Here is a 19,570-nt window from a genome sequence, read left to right as displayed (position 1 = left end):
ATTTTTTTTGGATATGCAGGAAACTTTGTGCTATCCGGCACCCACGGGACCGAGCTGCTGCCATTGCCTCAAAACTGCCGTCCTCTCCAGAGTTAATGTTGAGAGATACGGAGATTCTTATCTCCGTATTTGACAACAAACACTGTTGCTTAGCAACAGCTTCTAAACACTCGGGTGTGGCCCTAAAGCTCTGTAGCTGAAGCTGTTGCTATAGCTACAGACCTTGCACAGCTTGACTGTTCAAACAAAGCAAAAAAAACAAACAAAAAGAATAAAAACCGGCTGCTGATTTTTGCCGGTGGCTCCAGATTGCCGGATAGCTCACCTCCGGATAGCACAAAGTTTCCTGTGTATATGATTGGCAGCTTTTTGAATTGAACGGCGAGTTCCGCACCTAATGCTTGGCTCCCATTACTGTTATCAGCATCCTCCTTTTAAAATCTTTTGAGTTGACCTGAGACTTCCGTACAGTCAAGAGGTTTTCAACAATCTTGAGAGTAAATTGATCCGAAGCTTTCAAACTGTTAGCTAGCCAGATATTCCTGTAGTTGGTAAGAACAGAAAAAAGAATATATAAAAGTTAATTATAATACAATTCAGCATAGCGAATGCAAGCCATTTCTTTTCCTTGTTTGAGGATATGGTGGAGTCTGTCTACCACTATAAGTATATATATATTATAAAGAAAGACTTGTATTTATATGGTGCCTTTCATGACCACCGGACCTCCCAAAGTATGTCACAGCCAATGAGGAACTTTTGAAGTGTAGTCACTATTGTAATGTAGGAAACATGGCAGTCAATTTGCTAACAGCAAGCTCTCACAAACAGCCATGTGATAATGACCAGATAATCTGTTTTAGTGATGTTGATTGTGTGATAAATATTGACCTGCTCTTCTTCGAAATAATGCCATGGGATCTTTTAAGTTCACCCACATCTCATCTGAAAGACAGCACTTCCAACAGTGCAGCACTCTCACAGTACTGCACTGGGAGTGCCAGCCTGGATTTTTGTGCTCAAGTCTCTGCAGTGGGACTTGAACCCACAACCTTCTGATTCAAGAGGGGAGAGTGGTACCTACTGAGCCACAGCTGACACTGACAGTGGTGTTTGTTGGCTTGTGTTCTGACTATTTAATGAATTAATTTGACAAATAAAGCCTAAAACAAAATCTAACACAATGGCACTCTGCCACTTCTCGAAGACTAGGAGGATCCTGTAGATACACGGGTTAGTACCAGTAGCTAAAGCTACATAAAGAGGTTTCCTGCTCATTGTCCTGGACACACTGTCAAACTTAGCTGGATATCAGGACAAGTATAAACACTCTTGAAAATTTAGAGAGCAAAAACTCACCTGCAAGAATAGCCTGAGCCACCAAAGCCAAAAATATATCTGGAGATAATAAAGAGGAAACAAAGACCGAAGATGTAACAGTGCCTAATTAACTCTCGATATACCGAAAACATCAAGGAAAGAAAAGGTCGCAGTAGGCTAAAAATTACACACTACAATATTATCGTACAAACTTTTAACACGTTCATATCAAATGCCTCTGTCCTTTATTTTAATTGAGGAATTAGCACATATAAAATAAGTGGGTTAATAATCCTTCCTAAATATTGGAAGACCGAAGCCATTGACTTCAGTGCCCGCCACAAATTCCATTCCTTAGCCACCGACTCCAACCCTCTCCCTAGCAACTGTCTGAGGCTGAACCAGACCCTTTGCAACCTTGGTGTCGTATATGACTCTGAGATGAGCTTTCGACCACATGTCCGCTCCATCACCAAGGCCACCTACTTCCACCTCCGTAACACTGCCTGACTCCGCCCTGCCTCAGCTCATCTGCTGCTGAAACCCTCACCCATGCCTTTGTTACCTCTAGACTTGACTGTTCCAACGCTCTCTCGGCCGGCCTCCCATTTTCCACCCTACATAAACTTAAGCTCATCTAAAACTCTGCTGCCCATATCTTAACTCGCGCCAAGTACCGTTCACCCATCATCCCTGTGCTCGCTGATCAAGCTTTTGGTCATCTGCCCTAATTTCTCCTTCTGTGGCTCGGTGTCAGATTTTGTTTTATAACACTCCTGTGAAGTGCCTTGGGATGTTTTACTGCTTTAAAGGTGCTATATAAATACAGGTTGTTGTACATTGGCTCCTGGTCCGGCAACACCTCGATTTTAAAATTCTCTTCATTGTTTGCAAATCCTTCCATGGTCTCACCCTTCCTTATCTTGGAAATCTCCTCCAGCACTACAACCCTCTGAGGTATCTGCGCCCCTCCAATTCTGGCCTCTTGCGCGTCCCCAATTTTCTTCGCTCCACCATTGGCGGCTGTGCCTTCAGCTGCCTAGGCCCTAAGCTCTGGAATTCCCTCTCTGCCTCTCTCGCCTTTTAAGACACTCCTTAAAACCTACCTCGTTGACCAAGCTTTTGGTCACCTGACCTAATATGTGGCCCTGTATCAAATGTTGTTTTATAACACTCCTGTGAAGCACCGTGGGACATTTTACTACATTAAAGGCGCTGTATAAATGCAACTGTTGTTGTTCTGTTAAAATTGCTAGCATAAGTATTTGATGCAAACAGAGTGATATAAGCCTCACAAAGGAAAGTAAAAAAGTTACCTGGAGGACTTCTTCAGATCCCTGAGTCTCTTCACGTTCACCTTCACCTGCCTGGAAAGCTGTCTTCCTCATTCTAGCCAAAGTTAAAATCTCTGTCAGGGCGCCGTTCTTATGTTCATTAATAAATAGACATTCTTATTATGAACACAGCTAGCTTTTGCTAGTTACTTTATTGAGCACATGTGGACTAGGTACTGTATCTGTAGAGGCTTCCATCTTGACTGCTGCCTTGTGGGTAGCCTAGTGCCTCATGCATAATGTAGTCTTAATATACATACAGCTGGGTAGTGTAGTCTTATACATACAGCTATATACAGCTCTACGGCTCCACCTGGTGTCCACTATAGAATGACATGTTATTGATCATTACAGCCGTGACATCGTGGGACCCCAATTATCATATGCAAATATAAATTAGGACCCCAGCAGCTTTGGGCAGTCGGCTTAGCCACCTGTCCAGAAACCTTATTTAAAATTGGAAGTGGAGGGATCTGGGTGGTTTTCTGGTGGGCAAGTAGCCAGGGGTATTTTAACTGACCACCCGCCCAGTGGCCAGCAGAGGCGATGGGGCATTGGCTGAAACCTTACCGCAACCCTCCTCTGGCAGGAGGATGGAACATCCCGCCAAGTATTGAGCCAGCTGTGGCTCAGTGGGTAGCAATCTCATATCCGAGTCAGAAGGTCGTGGGTTCAAGCCTCTCTCCAGACACTTGAGCACAAAATTTCAGCTGACGCTGCTTGAGTACTGAACTGTCAGAGGTGCCGTCTTTCAGAAGAGAAATAAAACAAAAGACAAAGACATGCCCTCTTTGGCGATGTAAAAGATCCCATGGCATTATTCTGAAGAAGAGCAGGGAAGTTCTCCCTGGAGTGCTGGCCAACATTTATCCCTCAACTAACATCACTAAAACAGATTATCTGACCATTATCACATTGCCATTTATGGGGGCTTGCTGTGGTGTGTGTCAATTGGCTTGCTGTGTTTCCCACATTACAACAGCGATGACACTTCAAACAGTACCTCATTGGCTGTGAAGTGCTTTGGATCATCCTGAGGTTGTGAAAGGCGCTATATCAGTGCAAGTTCTTTTCTATACTCTCTGGAGTTTAGAAGAATGAGAGGTGATCTGATTGAAACATATAAGATTCTGAGGTGGGATTGACAGGGTAGATGCTGAGAGGCTGTTTTCCCCTGGCTGGAGTGTCTAGAACTAGGGGACATAGTCTCAGGATAAGGGGTCGGCCATTAATAACTGAGATGAGGAGGAATTTCTTCACTCAGATAGTTGTGAACCTTTGGAATTCTCTACCACAGGGGCTGTGGATGCTCAGTCTTTGAGTTTATTCAAGGCTGAGATCGATAGATTTTTGGACTCTAAGGGAATCAAGGGATTTGGTGATCAGGCGGGAAAGTGGAGCTGAGGTAGATCAGCCATGACCTTATTTTAAAATTTTTTTTTATTCGTTTATTGGATGTGGGCGTCTCTGGCAATGTTAGCATTTATTGCCCATCCCTAATTGCCCTTGAGAAGGTGGTGGTGAGCTACCTTCTTGAACCGCTGCAGTCCGTGTGGTGAAGGTGCTCCCACAGAGCTGTTAGGGAGGGAGTTCCAGGATTTTGACTCAGCGATGATGAAGGATCGGTGATATACTTCTAAGTCAGGATGGTGTGTGACTTGGATAGGCACCTGGAGATGGTGGTGTTCCCGTGCGCCTGCTGCCCTTGTCCTTCTAGCTGGAAGAGGTCGCGGGTTTAGTAGGTGCTGCCGAAGAAGCCTTGGCGAGTTGCTGCAGTGTATCTTGTAGATGGTACACACTGCAGCCACAGTACGCCGGTGGTGGAGGGAGTGAGTGTTTAAGGTGGTGGATGGGGTGCCGATCAAACGGGCTGCTTTGTCCTGGATGGTGTCGAGCTTCTTGAGGCAAGTGGAGAGTATTCCATCACACTCCTTACTTGTGCCTTATAGATGGTGGAAAGGCTTTGAGGAATCAGGAGGTGAGACATTCATCGCAGAATACCTAGCCTCTGACCTGCTCTTGTTGCAACTGTATCTATGTGGCTGGTCCAGTTAAGTTTCTGGTTAATGGTGACCACCAAGATGTTGATGGTAGGGGATTCAGTGATGGTAATACCGTTGAATGTTAAGGAGCAGTGGTTAGGCTCTCGCTTGTTGGAGATAGTCATTGCCTGGCCCTTGTGTGGTGCGAATGTTACCTGCCACTTATCAGCCAAAGCCTGAACGTCATCCAGGTCTTGTTGCATGCGGGCATGGACTGCTTCATTATCTGAGGAGTTGTGAATGGCGGAGCTGGCTCGAAGGGTCGTATGGTCTACTCCTGCTCCTAATTCTTATGTTCTTTCTTTCTATAGTATGTTAAAGGGCTTGCATATAGCATGCAGCTCTTGCTAGTGTCACACCTACTTCCTGTAATATTTACTCTGTCACACTATCCTCTTAATTGTTCTGAGCTAAGGCAGCAGCAGTGGTGCTTCAATTGGCCTTGGTGCTCCTGGGCTGTAGAGAGGACAATCAGTCAAGGATGACTATCTACTCAAAACCGCTTGATGATGTGCATTCGGGCAACTCTAGATGGACATATTCTTGGAGCTTTGATCACGTGACGTCAAACGTTATTGCACTTACCTCAGTTGAGTGTCTCAGTACTGTAGATAATGTAAGATAATTGCGACATAGTTCCCAAGAATTAAAAAAAAAGCTGGATGCACCATTTGAGACAGAAATGATTCGCAATCACGTCATGAAGACATTTGTTGTGCGCGTGCCAGGATTGGCGTGGTCAAGGACAAATTCTGTGGCAAACTCTCCGTATCCATCAGCAACTCTGCACAGATTACAGAGAGCTACTTTGTTGTAACTGGCTGGTTTACAATTGTGCTATAAAATAAACTGGTTTTGCAACATTTGTTCACAGGATGTGGATGACACCGGCACGGTGGTAATTGTTGCACATCCTGAGTTGCCCTGAGGCCATTGTGAGTCAACCGCATAGTGTGAGACTGGAGTCATGTGTAGGCCAGGCCAGACTGGGCAGGGATGTCAGGTTCCCTTCCCTGAAGGACATTAGTGAACCAGCTGGGCTTTTACAACAACCTGGTAGCTTTTCGTGGCGGTTTTGAATCAGATTGAAGAATCCTCACTGAGCCACGCAGAGTCTAAACCAGGAAGTATAAATTAGAATATTTAATTCAATGTAAAATCATATACAGAAAGCGAGATAAAGAGAGGGAAAGAAAGATGGGATTAAGCGAGCGATAAAAGAGACAGAAAGGAAAAATTAGTTTAATTTTTCATTTTATTAAAATCTCCAACAATAATTAAAATCTGATCGAATGAGACTCCACACTTGTAAAATTAAATGTTCAGGGCCAGTGAGGTTGTTTGGCAATAATTAAGACTTCTCATGACAGTGCGCCATTTCTATGGTGCTATCAAACCTATTGAAGTCAGCTTCACAACTTGCCATGATGGGATTTGAACTCGTCAGTTAAGAGTCAAGCATTATAACAACTAGGCTAGCAAACCCCTCTAAATGGGAAGTGTTTCTTTCAGATGTCGTCTGCTCCTGTGGGGCATGAAGCTGATCATGAGACTTTAAGTAAAGATTGCGTATTCTTGGCACCTGGGGAGCTGAGAGTGCCCCAGAATCAAGTGGTGAATTTATAGTCCGGATTTTGCGGTCAGTGACAAAGGAACGGTGCTCACCGTTCATTACGCTTACACCTGCCCGCAGACATTTTGTGGGCTTGTTCCCGGCCACTTACGGTTAGTGGAGATCCTTTTCAGCGCGGCGCCCTCTACAGGGGATCTATGACATGTGTGAGCAGGGCAAGCAACAGCGTATCTCGTCAACCAATCAGATTGAGGAATCCTCACTGAGCCACGCAGAGTCTAAACCAGGAAGTATAAATTAGAATATTTAATTCAATGTAAAATCATATACAGAATGCAAAATAAAGAGAGGGAAAGAAAGATGGGATTAAGAGAGAGGAAAAGTAAAAAAAATTAGTTTAATTTTAAATTTTATTAAAATCTCCAACAATAATTAAATTCTGAATGAATGAGACTCCACACTTGTAAACTAAAATTTTCTGGGCCAGTGAGGTTGTTTGGCAGTAATTAAGACTTCTCATGCCAATGCGCCAGCCCTAACTTTTTCTGGTGGGTAAGTACAGCAACTTCGCGTCCCTTACATGCATTTTAATGCTGAATCTCTCAGCAAGGTACTGCTGCAGTGAAGCTTGTAGAGGAGCAAGGCAAATTGGACAGCAACTTCCTGATTTCCACATTTAACTGCGCATGTGCAGACGCTGGAAGTTGCTGCCCGATTTAGTCCACAGTAACGGTGAACGCTGATAGCCTCGCCGTTATTATTACTGCAAAATATGGGCCATTGAGTACCTGCAGAAGGCTGTTGGTCGCTCATGCAGGGGAACAGCATCCACATTTCGAAAGGCTTAGGAAGGTGTAGAGGCAGATAGAGATAAGGAGCTGCCTGTAAGTTGAATTGTTGCAAAGTTTGTGAACAGATAAATATATTAAAAACTGAGACCAAGGGACCACAGGAAGAACAACAAAGAAACAAATCAGAAAGATGCAACCTATTGGAATGGGCTTTCTTGCAGTGAATGGTTAACAAGGAGGTAGGTACAGGCTGAGGAGTATCACTAGAAAAATGAGGATGAAAAAGTAGTTCATTTCTTTTTACACATAGGGTCATTAGGACAAGGAATACTTTACCAGAATTGACTATTTAAGCAGCACCGCGTTACATTGAGTGTACAGCACAGAAACAGACCATTCGGCCCATCTGGTCCACGACAGCGTTTATGCTCCACACGAGCCTCCGCCTACCCTTCTTCATCTAATCCTCTCAGCATATCCTTCTATTCCTTTCTCCATCACATGCTTATCTAGCTTCCCCTTAAATGCATCTATGTTGTTTGCTTTAACTATTCCTTGTGGTTGTGCGTTCCACATTCTAACCACTCTGAGTAAAGAAGGTCCTCCCTACTGGATTTATTGGTGACCATCTTATATTTCTAAGCCGAGATAATAGCAACGTTTGAACGGGAATTGAAAAGGTATTTGAAATGGCAGAATTGTAAAGGATAGGAAGAAAGGGCAGGAAATACGATTAGAATAAATAGCACCAGTTAAAGAGCGAGCACACATGCAATGGGCGAAATGGCCTCCTCCTGTGCTGTCGTGGAGCAGCCATTTCATATGGGCCTTGACCACCTGGAGCCCAGTCCAGGTGCTCCAAGCACATTGCGTGGCGATCCCCTAATTGGAATAAAATTCAGTGCAGTCATGAGCTTAGCGCACAGTAACTGCTCAAGCTCTGAACATCACAGGTGCTTCGGGGAGGGCTCGTTACTGCGCGCGGGTTGAGGAGTAGGCCTCAGGCTTCAGTGCCCTACAATACAGATAGCTGATCCCAAAGCTCTAATGGTGCCAAGCATTAGAACATAGGAGTATAGGAACAGGAGGAGGCCTTTCAGCCCCTCGAGCCTGTTCCGCCATTCAATGAGATCAGGGCTGATCTGTGACCTAACTCCATATACCTGCCTTTTCCCCATATCCCTTAATACCTTTGGTTAACAAAAATCCATCAATCTCAGATTTAAGATTACAATTGACCAAGCATCAATTGCCATTTTCGGAAGAGAGTTCCAAACTTCTACCGCCCTTTGTGTGCAGAAGTGTTTCCTAATTTCACTCCTGAAAGGTCTGGCTCTAATTTTTAGACTATGCCCCCTAGTCCTGGACAGACGCTTTGTGCAATCAATCTCTTACGTTTACATCTTACTTAAATGTGCAGGATAGGTCCTTGTTGTGTTGGTGTCTTTGTTTTCACTTCGCTTTTGATTGGGCCTGACAAAACCAGCTGTTTCCCATGTGCTTTTTTTTTTGTTTCCCTTACTTGTCTTTGCCCCTTTGTGTTGTACTTTTAATTATAGTTTGGCTTGAGTGCTCTGCTTTTCTGTGTCTTTGTCTCTTTTATGCTCAGGTGGTCACATGATCAGTTTTCCCCTCTTTCTGATTCGCTGTTGCTGTAGTTCTCAGGGTTTGAGTCCGCACATCCGCTGCAGTTTCTGATGAACTGAGAATGCCAGTGTTGCTTGCCATCTCTTTTTATACAGAGCATTCATCCCTGTAAGCGTCCGGCAATGGAGCATTGAAATCAGGCCGACACTTTGATGGGTATTTCCAATTGAAAGCTCTTGGCAAGCAACCTAGGGGAGACTTTTCTTAATCCAGTAATTTCAAGGCAGCATCCTCTATTAAAATAGGACAGGCGAGCCCCAAAGCGCATATATGCTAACAAGCAAAGGGTTTTGTAGCATTCAGATTACCCTCCGTCTCAGCTCCTTTAAGACACACCTTAAACCTACCTCTTTGACCAAGCTTTTGGTCACCTGTCCTAATATCATTCGATTAGGCACTTTACAGACTTCAGGGCTCAACATTGAGTTCGACAATTTCAGATCATAACCTCTGCCTCCATTTTTTCGGGCAGCAGCTGTTGCTGATGATTCTGCCATTCCCATTTACACCTCCTCTAGACCCATCTATTGTTTATTTACTTGTCCCATTACCATATCCTTTTGCCTTGCACCATCATCCCTTTTGTCATTTAATCACTCCTGCCTTCCCCCCATCACAGACCTTCCCTTCTGTTTCTCCCCCCCCTTTCCCTGCCTCTGCCCCTGATTTAAAATCTGTTCCATCTCTAACTTTTTCCAGTTCTGACGAAGGGTCATCGACCTGAAACGTTGGGCTGGATTTTGCTACGGGGGCGGGTTGGAGGTGGGAAACCCACATTCGGGCTTGTTGTCCCGCCTCCATGGAGATGTGGCCAACCCACTGGATTTTCCTCTGATTGACCTTGTTGAGCCCGCCCTGTGGGCTCAGCAGGCCAATTAAGGGCCACCCGGCAACAGGTGACGTCAGAGATTGACATTTCATCTGTCAAAAGCTTTTGGCAGATGAAATATCAGTGTTTAACAGCTGTTTGAAGCTGTCAAGCAGTGAAAAACTGCTCATTCAGCCTCAGTCCTTTCTCAGGATAACTTTAAAATCATTTTGCTGCAGAAACCAAGAAGCTGATTTTTTTTTAAAAATCGGAGCTTCTGTGGTTCTTGCAGCCGACTCCCGACACCGGAATGCAGGACTCCTGTAAAGGTAAGTAAAAGTAAGTTAAACTTATTTAAACACTTTAAACACTTGCAAAACACTTACCTTTGCACTCCTGCACCCCTCACTCACCTGAACACTGGGCATCTCGACCCCTCCAAGACCTCAGACCCACGTCCCGCCTCGAAAACTTTTCGTGGTTTGGAGCTGTCGGGAAGCCCACAAGCCAGCAATAAAAATCGCGAATAGGCAAAAAACTACCTGTTAACTACCTGTTAACAGGCAGTTTAATTACCTTTAATCCCTTCCCGCCTCTGGGAGTCGGGTTCCAGCACTTGTCGGCAACCCGACTCCTATGAAATTGACATGGAGGCGGGTTGGAGGCGGGATGGGGTCGGGACCCCCGGATCTCCGATTTTTATCGCCCGCACGCCTCCAACCCGACTCCAGGGGCTTAGGAAAATCCAGCCCGTTAACTCTGTTCCTCTCTCCACGGATGCTGCCTGACCTGCTGAGTGTTTCCAGCATTTTTTCTGTTTTTGTTTCTAATATCTCCTTACGTGGCTCGGTGACTTTGTCTGATAATCGCACCTGTGAAGCACCCTGGGCCGTTAAAGGCACTATATAAATGCACATTGTTGTTGTTGTTGTTGTTGCACCAACGTCAGTGTTCTCGCTCAGGCCAACATCCCCAGCATCGAAGCTTTGACCACGCTCGATCAGCTCTGATGGATGGGTCACATTGTCCGCATGCCCGATACGAGACTCCCAAAACAAGCACTCTACTCGGAGCTCCGGCACGGCAAGAGAGCCCCAGGTGGGCAGAGGAAACGCTTCAAGGACACCCTCAAAGCCTCCTTGAAAAAGTGTAACATCCCCCACCGACACCTGGGAATCCCTGGCCCAAGACCGCACAAAGTGGAGGAGAAGCATCCGGGAAGGCGCCGAACACCTCGGCCCCGATTTTCGGCTTGTGTGGGGAATGGTCAGATTTCCCCGAATGTGGGGTTTCTGACACACATAAAAAAAGTGCCAGCCAGCCCCACGCAATTTTCCCTCAATTGGCCAATTAATTCCCAGCATGTGGGAAGCCTTGCTAATTGTCTAAATCGAGTCAGAAATCCCCACACTATGATGTCATCATTCGTGGTGCTTTCAAGGTCCATGGCAAGTACTGCATCCCCTGAAGGCTTCCAAATGAACCATACAGGGTGGCAGAGGAGCCTGCAGCAGCTGTGGCCAGTGCCAGACCCCGAGCTGCCTTCAAATTCGACGAGGCTTCACTGCAGGCATTATTGGATGGGGCTAGGGCCCACAGGGAGGTCCTCTTCCCTAGGTCAGGGAGGAAGAGGCCTCCCACTGAGACCAAGGCTGCATGGATGCAGGTGTCAGCAGATGCCAACTCGCTGGGAGTCACCAGAGGAACCTTGGCATTACATCTCTAACTCCTTCCTTTACTCCCCCACAGTACCATCCAGAGCCCCCGTCCTCACTGTGGAGGAGGAAGAGGCTGTGCAGCCAGACTCCTCAGAGGAAGCTCCAACCTCTGAGGGCGCAGCGTCAGCAGAAGTAAGCGCACCCAGCACCAGCGCAGACACTCACACCTCGGGGGGACCTTTGGGACATAGAGTAGTGTTGTCACCTGGTGTTTCACAGCTGACAAGTGAGCCTCAGCAGATTCTGGAGACAGGGACAGCAGTGGAGAGTACTCGTCGGAGGGCGCAGGGCTCTGCCAGCTCAGCTCAGCTGCGCTGCATCTCGACCCTCTGCCTCTGGGTCCATCCGCAAGAGAAGAGGTGATGGATCTCCATGCACAGATGCAGGAGTCTCTGGCAGGTTTTGTCTCCAGGGTCGCTGCGAGTGTGGAGCGAATGGAGGAGTCCATAGCGACCATGAGCAGAGCCTTTGTGGAGTCATTGGTGCATGAACGCAGCACCATGGAAAGGTTGGCAACCTCCATGGAGGAGATAACTCGCCAGGGTACGGAAAACATGGTGAGTGCTCATAAGAGAATGACATTTCTTGAGGAGCGTTGGCCATCTGTTGAACAGAGAAACCAGATCTTCATGGAAGTCCTTCTGAGTAGGACTGCCAGTGCAGAAACGGGTCCCACTGGCCCCCTAAAGCACAGCAAGGTGCTCTCAAGCCACTTCCAAGCGCTGGCCCCTTCTGGCTTGTGCAGCTTCAGGTGAGTGAGCAGCAGCCTGGTGCTCCTGGTAATCATCCTGCTGTTCCTGGTTCTGCTGCTGCCACCTCTGCTGTTGGAGATCCTCTAATGCCAGGAAGGGAAGGTGCCAAAGGCCTCCCATGCTTCTAGTAGATGCCTCGGTTGAGGAGGTCCTGAGTTAGGGTGGTGAGAGGGGCTTCCCAGGAGCTCACACTGAAGAAGTGTGTGAGGCTCCAACTTTCTGCAGCTGCTCCTAAGGCTTCAAATAGTTCCCCCAAGCCTTGATCAACAAGGTCCTGCAGCCTGCAAATGCTGCCTCTTTAAATATCTTCAGCCCTCAGCGACCTGCTGCTGCAAGCAAGCAAGCCAGCTGTTTTCACGCCAGCTCTCATCGGCGGGGTTCCCCGCAGGCGGGTTTCAGGTGGGGAAAGCCCCAAAGTCGCAACGGCACGGGAAAATCGTCCTTAACAAGGTGCTCATTGGTGATTAGTGTGCCGACGAGCAGTCCCGCCAGCGGCGGGTGGGACTGAAGCGGGGCGCGTGGAAACGGCGGTCCGAAAGTCGGACGGGGCGGTGAATCAGGCGGGGGGGGTCCCAACCCGCTTTTTCCGCGATTTTCAGACCACGGCCGCATGAAAAGCCGCCCGACAGCTGCCCGAAAATCGGGGCCCTCGAGTCTCTTCGCCGGGAGCAAGCGGAAGCCAAGCGCAAGGAGCGCACGTCAACCCAAGCACCCCACCCACCCGTCCCTTCAACCACCGACTGCCCCACCGGTGACAGAGACTGTAGGTCCCGCATTGGACTCATCAGTCACCCGAGAACTCATTTTTAACGTGGGAAGCAAGTCATCCTCGGTTCCGAGGGACTGCCTAAGAAGAAGGAGCAGTGTTTGAGTTGTGTCACGAGATGATGAGTGCGTTTGTATGGGACTTGGGGATGTCAGAGGGGTTGTAGGGCAGAGATAGGAGAGACCGGTTTAACGAGGGGGAAGTGTTTCTTTCCAGTTGCTCGGCCGTTCAGCGACACCTGAGACAAAAGGCAAAACACGACGGACGCTGGCAACCGGAAATAAAAACAGAAAATGCTGGAAACACTAAGCAGCAACTATCCTGCTGAGCCGTGTGGCCACACAGCTGTCTCCTGGTCCCACGCAGCCCGGGATCGGCTTTTCAAATAGGAAAAAAAAACTTTGGAATGGGACGCACAGCCCGTTAAAGGGACCGCGCACACCCAAAAAAACAAATTGGGGGATCATTGCTCAGCAGGTCAGGCGGCATCTGCGGAGAGAGAAACAGAGTTAGCGTTTCAGGTCGATGATCATTCGTCAGCGTCAGCTAAGGCTCTGATTGGCCGGCTTGTAGAGATTAATTTTGCACTAAAGGTATTTAGAATCAAGGATGAATGTTAAAATCTGTAAAGAATTTAACGAGCAATATTGAAGCCCTACATCTCCAGATACTTTACGAGGTAATGAGGAGACTGGGGCCTTGTAACCTTATTAGATTTTGTATCTGAAGGTAGGCAGAAAAAAAAGACTTGCATTTCTATAGCACCTTTCACGACCATCGGATGTCTCAAAGCGCTTTACAGCCAATACTTTTGAAGTGTAGTCACTGTTGTAATGTGGGAAACGCGGCAGCCAAATTGCACACAGCAAGCTCCCACAAACTGTAATGTGATAATGACCAGATGATGTGTTTTTAGTGATGTTGGTTGAGGGATAAGTATTGGTCAGGACACCAGGGATAACTCCGCTGCTCTTCTAAGAAATAGTGCCATGGGATCTTTTACGTCCACCTGAGGGAGCAGAAGGTGCCTTGGTTTAACGTCTCATCTGAAAGACAGCACCTCCAACAGTGCAGCACTCCCTCAGCACTGCACTGGAGTGTCAGCCTAGACTTTTGTGCTCAAGTCCCATGGAGTGGGACTTTAACCCACAACCTTCTGACCCAGAGGCAAGCATACTACCCACTGAGCCACAGCTGACACTTGTAGAGATTAATTTGCACTAAAGGTATTTAGAATCAAGGATGAATGTTAAATCTTTAAAGAATTAAATGAGTAATATTGAAGCCCTACATCTCCAGATACTTTATGAGGTAATGAGGAGACTGGGGCCTTGTAACCTCCTTAGATTTTGTATCTGAAGCTGGGCAGCTCTGTGCCTAGTGGCAGCAAATCTAACCTTGCTTTATTCACTACATGTCTAAATAGTCTACTGGAAGGAGAGATCCTTACCTTGAATGTCTTGAGATTCACGGAATCCAATTTTTCAATTTAATTTGGTTTTTGCTGACCTTAGATATTCCCATTTTTTTTGTTTTAAACCAGTTTTCCGCTCTCACATCCAGTGAAATTCAGGTGCTGGGAGACAGAGCTGTACGTGTGTTGGAGAAGCCTGCGCACTGTGTACTGCCATTCCCTGACTGGTGCATGTGATGGTGTAACTCATTGTTGGGGCCGCCTCAAAATTTAAACTGGTGTAAAACTGGTAGCTGCAGTAATACTGAACCAGAAGCTGGAGTCTGATCCTCTTAATGCAAAGATAGCTTACTGTCTTCCTTCCTTTTGAGGTTCATCCAGTGCCTCTGCAGTGGTTGCAGTGAGCAGCAGGGGGCGTCGGGAGCAGAAGCCGAGTGATGCAACGTCATTGGGTTGAACTCCCCCTGCGGCCTGTATTTAGTGCACCTGTTAAAGTGTTTGCATAGCTTCCTGTCTGCTGTACTTGAAGACAGATGCTAAGCAGTTTGGAGGCTGCAATAGCGCAGACAAGGATTTATGCAGAACATAGAAGATAGGAGCAGGAGTAGGCCATTCGGCCCCTCGAGCCTGCTCCGCCATTCAATGCAATCATGGCTGATCATCCAAATTCAGTACCCTGTCCCTGCCTTCTCCCCATATCCCTTGGTCCCCTTAACCTTAAGAAATATATCCAACTCCTTCTTGAATATATTTAATGAACTGGCCTCCACTGCCTTCTGTGGTAGAGAATTCCACAGGTTCACCACTCTCTGGGTGAAGAAATTCCTCCTCATCTCAGTCCTAAATGGCTTACCCCTTATCCTTAGACTGTGACCCCTGGTTCTGGACTCCCCGACCATCGGGAACATCCTTCCCGCATCTAGACTGTCTAGTCCTTTTAGAATTTTAGAAGTTTCAATGAGATCCCCTCTCATTCTTCTAAACTCCAGCGAGTATAAGCCCAATCGACCCAATCTCTCCTCATACGTCATTCCTGCCATCCCAGGTATCAGCCTGGTGAATCTTCGCTGCACTCCCTCCATGGCAAGAACATCCTTCCTCAGATAAGGCGACCAAAACTGCACACAATACTCAAGATGTGGTCTCACCAAGGCCCTGTACAACTGCAGCAAGACATCCTTGTTCCTGTACTCATGTTAACAGGTGCCCTCAAAAAAGTGGGGTGGAGGGGCGGAGGAATCAAACCCATGTGTGACAGGGCCTAACCTCAAGCACGGAGCAAAGATGCTGGCACTGACCAAGAGGCAAGACGCTTTGTACAAAGCTCGCAAGAAATGTTCAGTTTCTATCCGCAGTGCTTTACACCCAGGCAGCGAACCCCAACCCACCAGAGTATTAGGACCATTTAAGCTGTTGCACTTTGTTATCCTGATCTCATGGGAACAAAAAAAAAATAGACCATAAAAAGGATTAATGAGCAGTGATACTCCCGTTGTACTGCAGCATCACTTAATCTTTGGGGAATAACCCATCCTGGAAAAAGACCTCGGGGCCAAACATATGAAATAAATTCAAGCAAATTTAAAGTAATACATTTAATATTGTGCAGACACTCAGTTACCGTTGAGGACCTTAACCTACTCCAGTAAATCCAAATAAAGACTCACTTGAATGCTGAATTCATAGAATGATACAGCGCAGGAGGCCATTCAGCCCATCGTGCCTGTGCCAGCTCCTTGAAAGAGCTATCCAATCAGCTCCACTCACCTGCTCTTTCCCCGTAGTCCTGCAAATTTCTTCTTTTCAAGTAGAGGTCCAATTCCTTTTTGAAAGTTGCTCTTGAACCTGCTTCCACTTTCTTTTCAGGGAGCGGATTCCAGATCACAACTCGCTGCGTCAAAAAAATTCTCTTCATTGCCCGCCTGGATTTATTGCCAGTTATTTTAAAATCTGTGTCCTCTAGTTACTGACCCTCCTCTCAGTGGAAACAGCTTCTCCCCCATCTACTCTATCAGAACCCCTCCTAATTCCGACTGAATGGGTCATAATTGACTTTAGCAGGGCAATGAATAGCATCCGCCGTTAGTTAGACTTGCTCTTGCCCGGACTGGGCGGACCACATTTTTGTGCTTGTCCTTTTCTATTAGTGAGCCACCAGTGTTTGAGAAAACCAAAGTGAAGGATTGCTGCCCATCGTACAGGGCAAGTGAGCAAGAGGAAGGGACGAATCAAGAAGTTATCTGTAACATTGCCCAGCTCTGTCCCTGCCTCAGCTCATCTGTTGCTGAAACCCTCATCCATGCCTTTGTTACCTCTAGACTTGACTATTCCAACACACTCCTGGCCGGCCTCTCACTTTCTACCCTCCGTAAACTTGAGGTCATCCAAAACTCTGCTGCCTGTGTCCTAACTCGCACCAAGTCCCGTTCGTCCATCACCCCCTGTGCTCGCTCACCTACATTGACTCCCGGTTAAGCAACGCTTCGATTTTAATATTCTCATCCTTGTTTTCCAACCCCTCCAGGGCATCGCCCCTCCCTATCTCTGTAACTTCCTCCAGCCCCACAACCAATGTTCATTTGAACCAAGCAAAATTACAGGGCACATTGCTTACAACCATCAGCTCCTCTAATTCTGGCCTCTTGAACATCCCAGATTTTAATCGCTCCACCATTGGTGTTCGTGCCTTCTGTTGCCTAGGCCCTAAGCTCTGGAATTCCCTCCCTAAACCTCTCCGCCTCTCTTTCCTCTCTTTCCTCCTTTAAGACGCCCCTTAAAACCTACCTCTTTGACCAAGCTTTTGGTCATCTGCCCTAATATCTTCTTATGTGGCTCGGTGTTAAATCTTGTTTTATAATGCTCCTGTGAAGCACCTGGAACGTTTTACTATGTTAAAGGTGCTATATAAATACAAGTTGTTGTTCTTAAGCTAAGCGATGCCGATCTTTGGTTTCGAAAGCTGTAAATTTTACGGGAAGGAAAGAATGGGGGAGGTAAGGAGTTCCACAGTGTTGAGGTCCTGGGAAGAGATGAGCTGGTATGGCGATGCAGTATTTGAAGATATTTTTGAAGTGTAGTCGCTGTTGTCATGTAGGGAAATGTGGCAGCCAATTTGCACACAGCCAGCTCCCACAAACAGCAATGTGATAATGACCAGATAATCTGTTATAAGATGTTGGTTGAGGGATAAATATTGGCCCAGGATACCAGGGAGAACTCCCCTGCTCTTCTTTGAATTAATGGCCGTGGGATGATTCACGTCCACCAGAGAGGGCAGGCACCTCATTCGAAAGACGGCACCTCTGACAGTGCAGGGCTCCCTCAGTACCGCCCTGGGAGTGTCAGACTAGATTTTTGAGCTCAAGTCCCTGGAGTGGGACATAAACACACTTTCCAATGGAACTCTGGCGTAATTTTATTTCCACACCTCCCAGGCAAAGTGTAGGACCTCAGCTGTGACCCCGGCTGAGGTGCAGTAACTTTTTTTTTATTTGTTCCTGGGATGTGGGTGTTGTTGCCCATCCCTAGCTGCCCTTGAGATGGTGGTGGTGAGCCACCTTCTTGAACCGCTGCAGTCCGTGTGGTGAAGATGCTCGCACAGGGCTGTTACAGAGGGAATTCCAGGATTTTGACCCAGCGACGATGAAGGAATTTCCAAGTCAGGATGGTGTGTGACTTGGAGGGGAGCTTTGAGGTGGCGGTGTTCCCATGTGCCTGCTGCCCTTGACCTTCTATGTGTTAGAGGTCATGGGTTTGGGAGGTACTGTCGAAGATGCCTTGGCGAGTTGCTGCAGTGCATCTTGTAGATGGTACACACTGCAGCCATGGTACGCCAGTGGTGGAGGGAGTAAATGTTTAAGGTGTTGGATGGGTTGTCAATCAAGCGGGCTGCTTTGCCTTGTATGGTGTCGAGCTTCTTGAGTGTTGTTGGAGCTGTACTCATCCAGGCAAGTGGTGAGTATTCCATCACACTCCTGACTTGTGCCTTGTAGATGGTGGAAAGGCTTTGGGGAGTCAGGAGGTGAGACATTCGCCACAGAATACCCAGCCTCTGACCTGCTCTTGTCGCCACAGTATTTATGTGGCTGGTCCAGTTAAGTTTCTGGTCAACTGGGCACAGATTATAGCTAAGACTACCTCCCATTGCTAACCTTGTGGGAAAAGTGCAGCAACTTAGATTTACAAAGATGAAAGCAGAAATGCGAGGTTATACCTATCAGGAAAGGATGAACAGGCTGGGTCTCTTTTCTCTTGAAATGAGCAGGCTGAGGGGTGAACTGATAGAGGTCTTTAAAATCATGAAAGGTTTTGATAGAGTGGATACAGAGAGAATGGACTGGATTTTCACTGAGGAGGTGGGTAGGAGGAGGGACTACAACTTTCGGGGTTGTAGTCCCGCCTCCATCGAGTTCTAGCCAACCCACGTGATTTTGACTTGATTGACCTTGTTGAGCCCGCCCAGTGGGCTCAGCAGTCCAATTAAGGGCCACCCGGCAACAGGTGACGTCACAGATTGATATTTCATCTGTCAAGACCTTTTGACAGATTAAATATCAGCGTTTCACAGCTGTTTGAAGCTGTTAAACACTGACAATCTGTACTCCAAGTTAATTCCTTCCTGTCAGGATGATTTAGAGATCTCCCCGGAACAGAAAGCTGAATGCTGGAACTTTTGACAGCTCGCAGCCATTCTGCTTTCTGTGCCGGTGAGATGTGGGACTCCCGAGACCTGAGGGAAGGAAGGCTGTAAAGGTAAGTACATGTAAGTAAAACTTCTTTAAACACACCAAACACACTTACCTCTGCACTCATGCACCCATCACTCACCTGAACACCAGACATCTCGACCCCTTCAAGCCCTTCATCCCAACGGCCCGCCTCGCTAACTTGGCGTGGTTTGGAGCCATCGGGAATCCCACATTTCAACACTGAAAATAGGGATTAGGCTAAAAACTGCCTGTTAACTACCTGTTAACAGGCAGTTAATTGGCACTAATCTCCTTCCCGCCTCGGGGAGGTGGGTCCCAGTGCGGGGCGGGTACCCGCCTCCTTTGAAACTGGCATGGAGGTTAGGATGGGTTCGTGCCCCCCGATTTCACACGTCTCCAATCCCGACTCCACGGCCCAATGAAAATCCTGCCCAAAGTTTCCACTTGTGGGGAAAAGCAAAACTAGAGGCCATCAATATAAGATAGTCACCAAGAAATCCAATAGGGGATTCAGAAGAAATTTCTTTACCCAGAGAGTGGTGAGAATGTGGAACTCGCTACCACAGGGTGTGGTTGAAGCGAATAGTATAGATGCATTTAAGGGGAGGCTAGACAAGCATATGAGGGAGAAGGGAATAGAGGGTTACGCTGAAAGAGTTAGATGAGGAAAGACGGGAGGAGGCTCGAGTGGAGCAT

The 19,570-nt window shown here is 47.2% G+C and overlaps 1 protein-coding gene across 3 annotated transcripts in view; it reads left to right on the top strand.

The window, feature by feature from the left end:
- LOC147116717 (putative NADPH-dependent quinone oxidoreductase VAT1L) overlaps positions 1-19,570 on the top strand; it is a 215,311-nt gene that overhangs the window by 23,623 nt on the left and 172,118 nt on the right. The gene's annotated exons all lie outside the window — the stretch shown is intronic.

This window comes from Somniosus microcephalus, chromosome 6 (assembly GCF_052327205.1).
Source record: "Somniosus microcephalus isolate GS21.2 chromosome 6, FLI_Smic_1.0, whole genome shotgun sequence".
Taxonomy (NCBI): Eukaryota; Metazoa; Chordata; class Chondrichthyes; order Squaliformes; family Somniosidae; genus Somniosus; species Somniosus microcephalus.
This window is presented reverse-complemented; position numbering and strand designations above follow the sequence as displayed.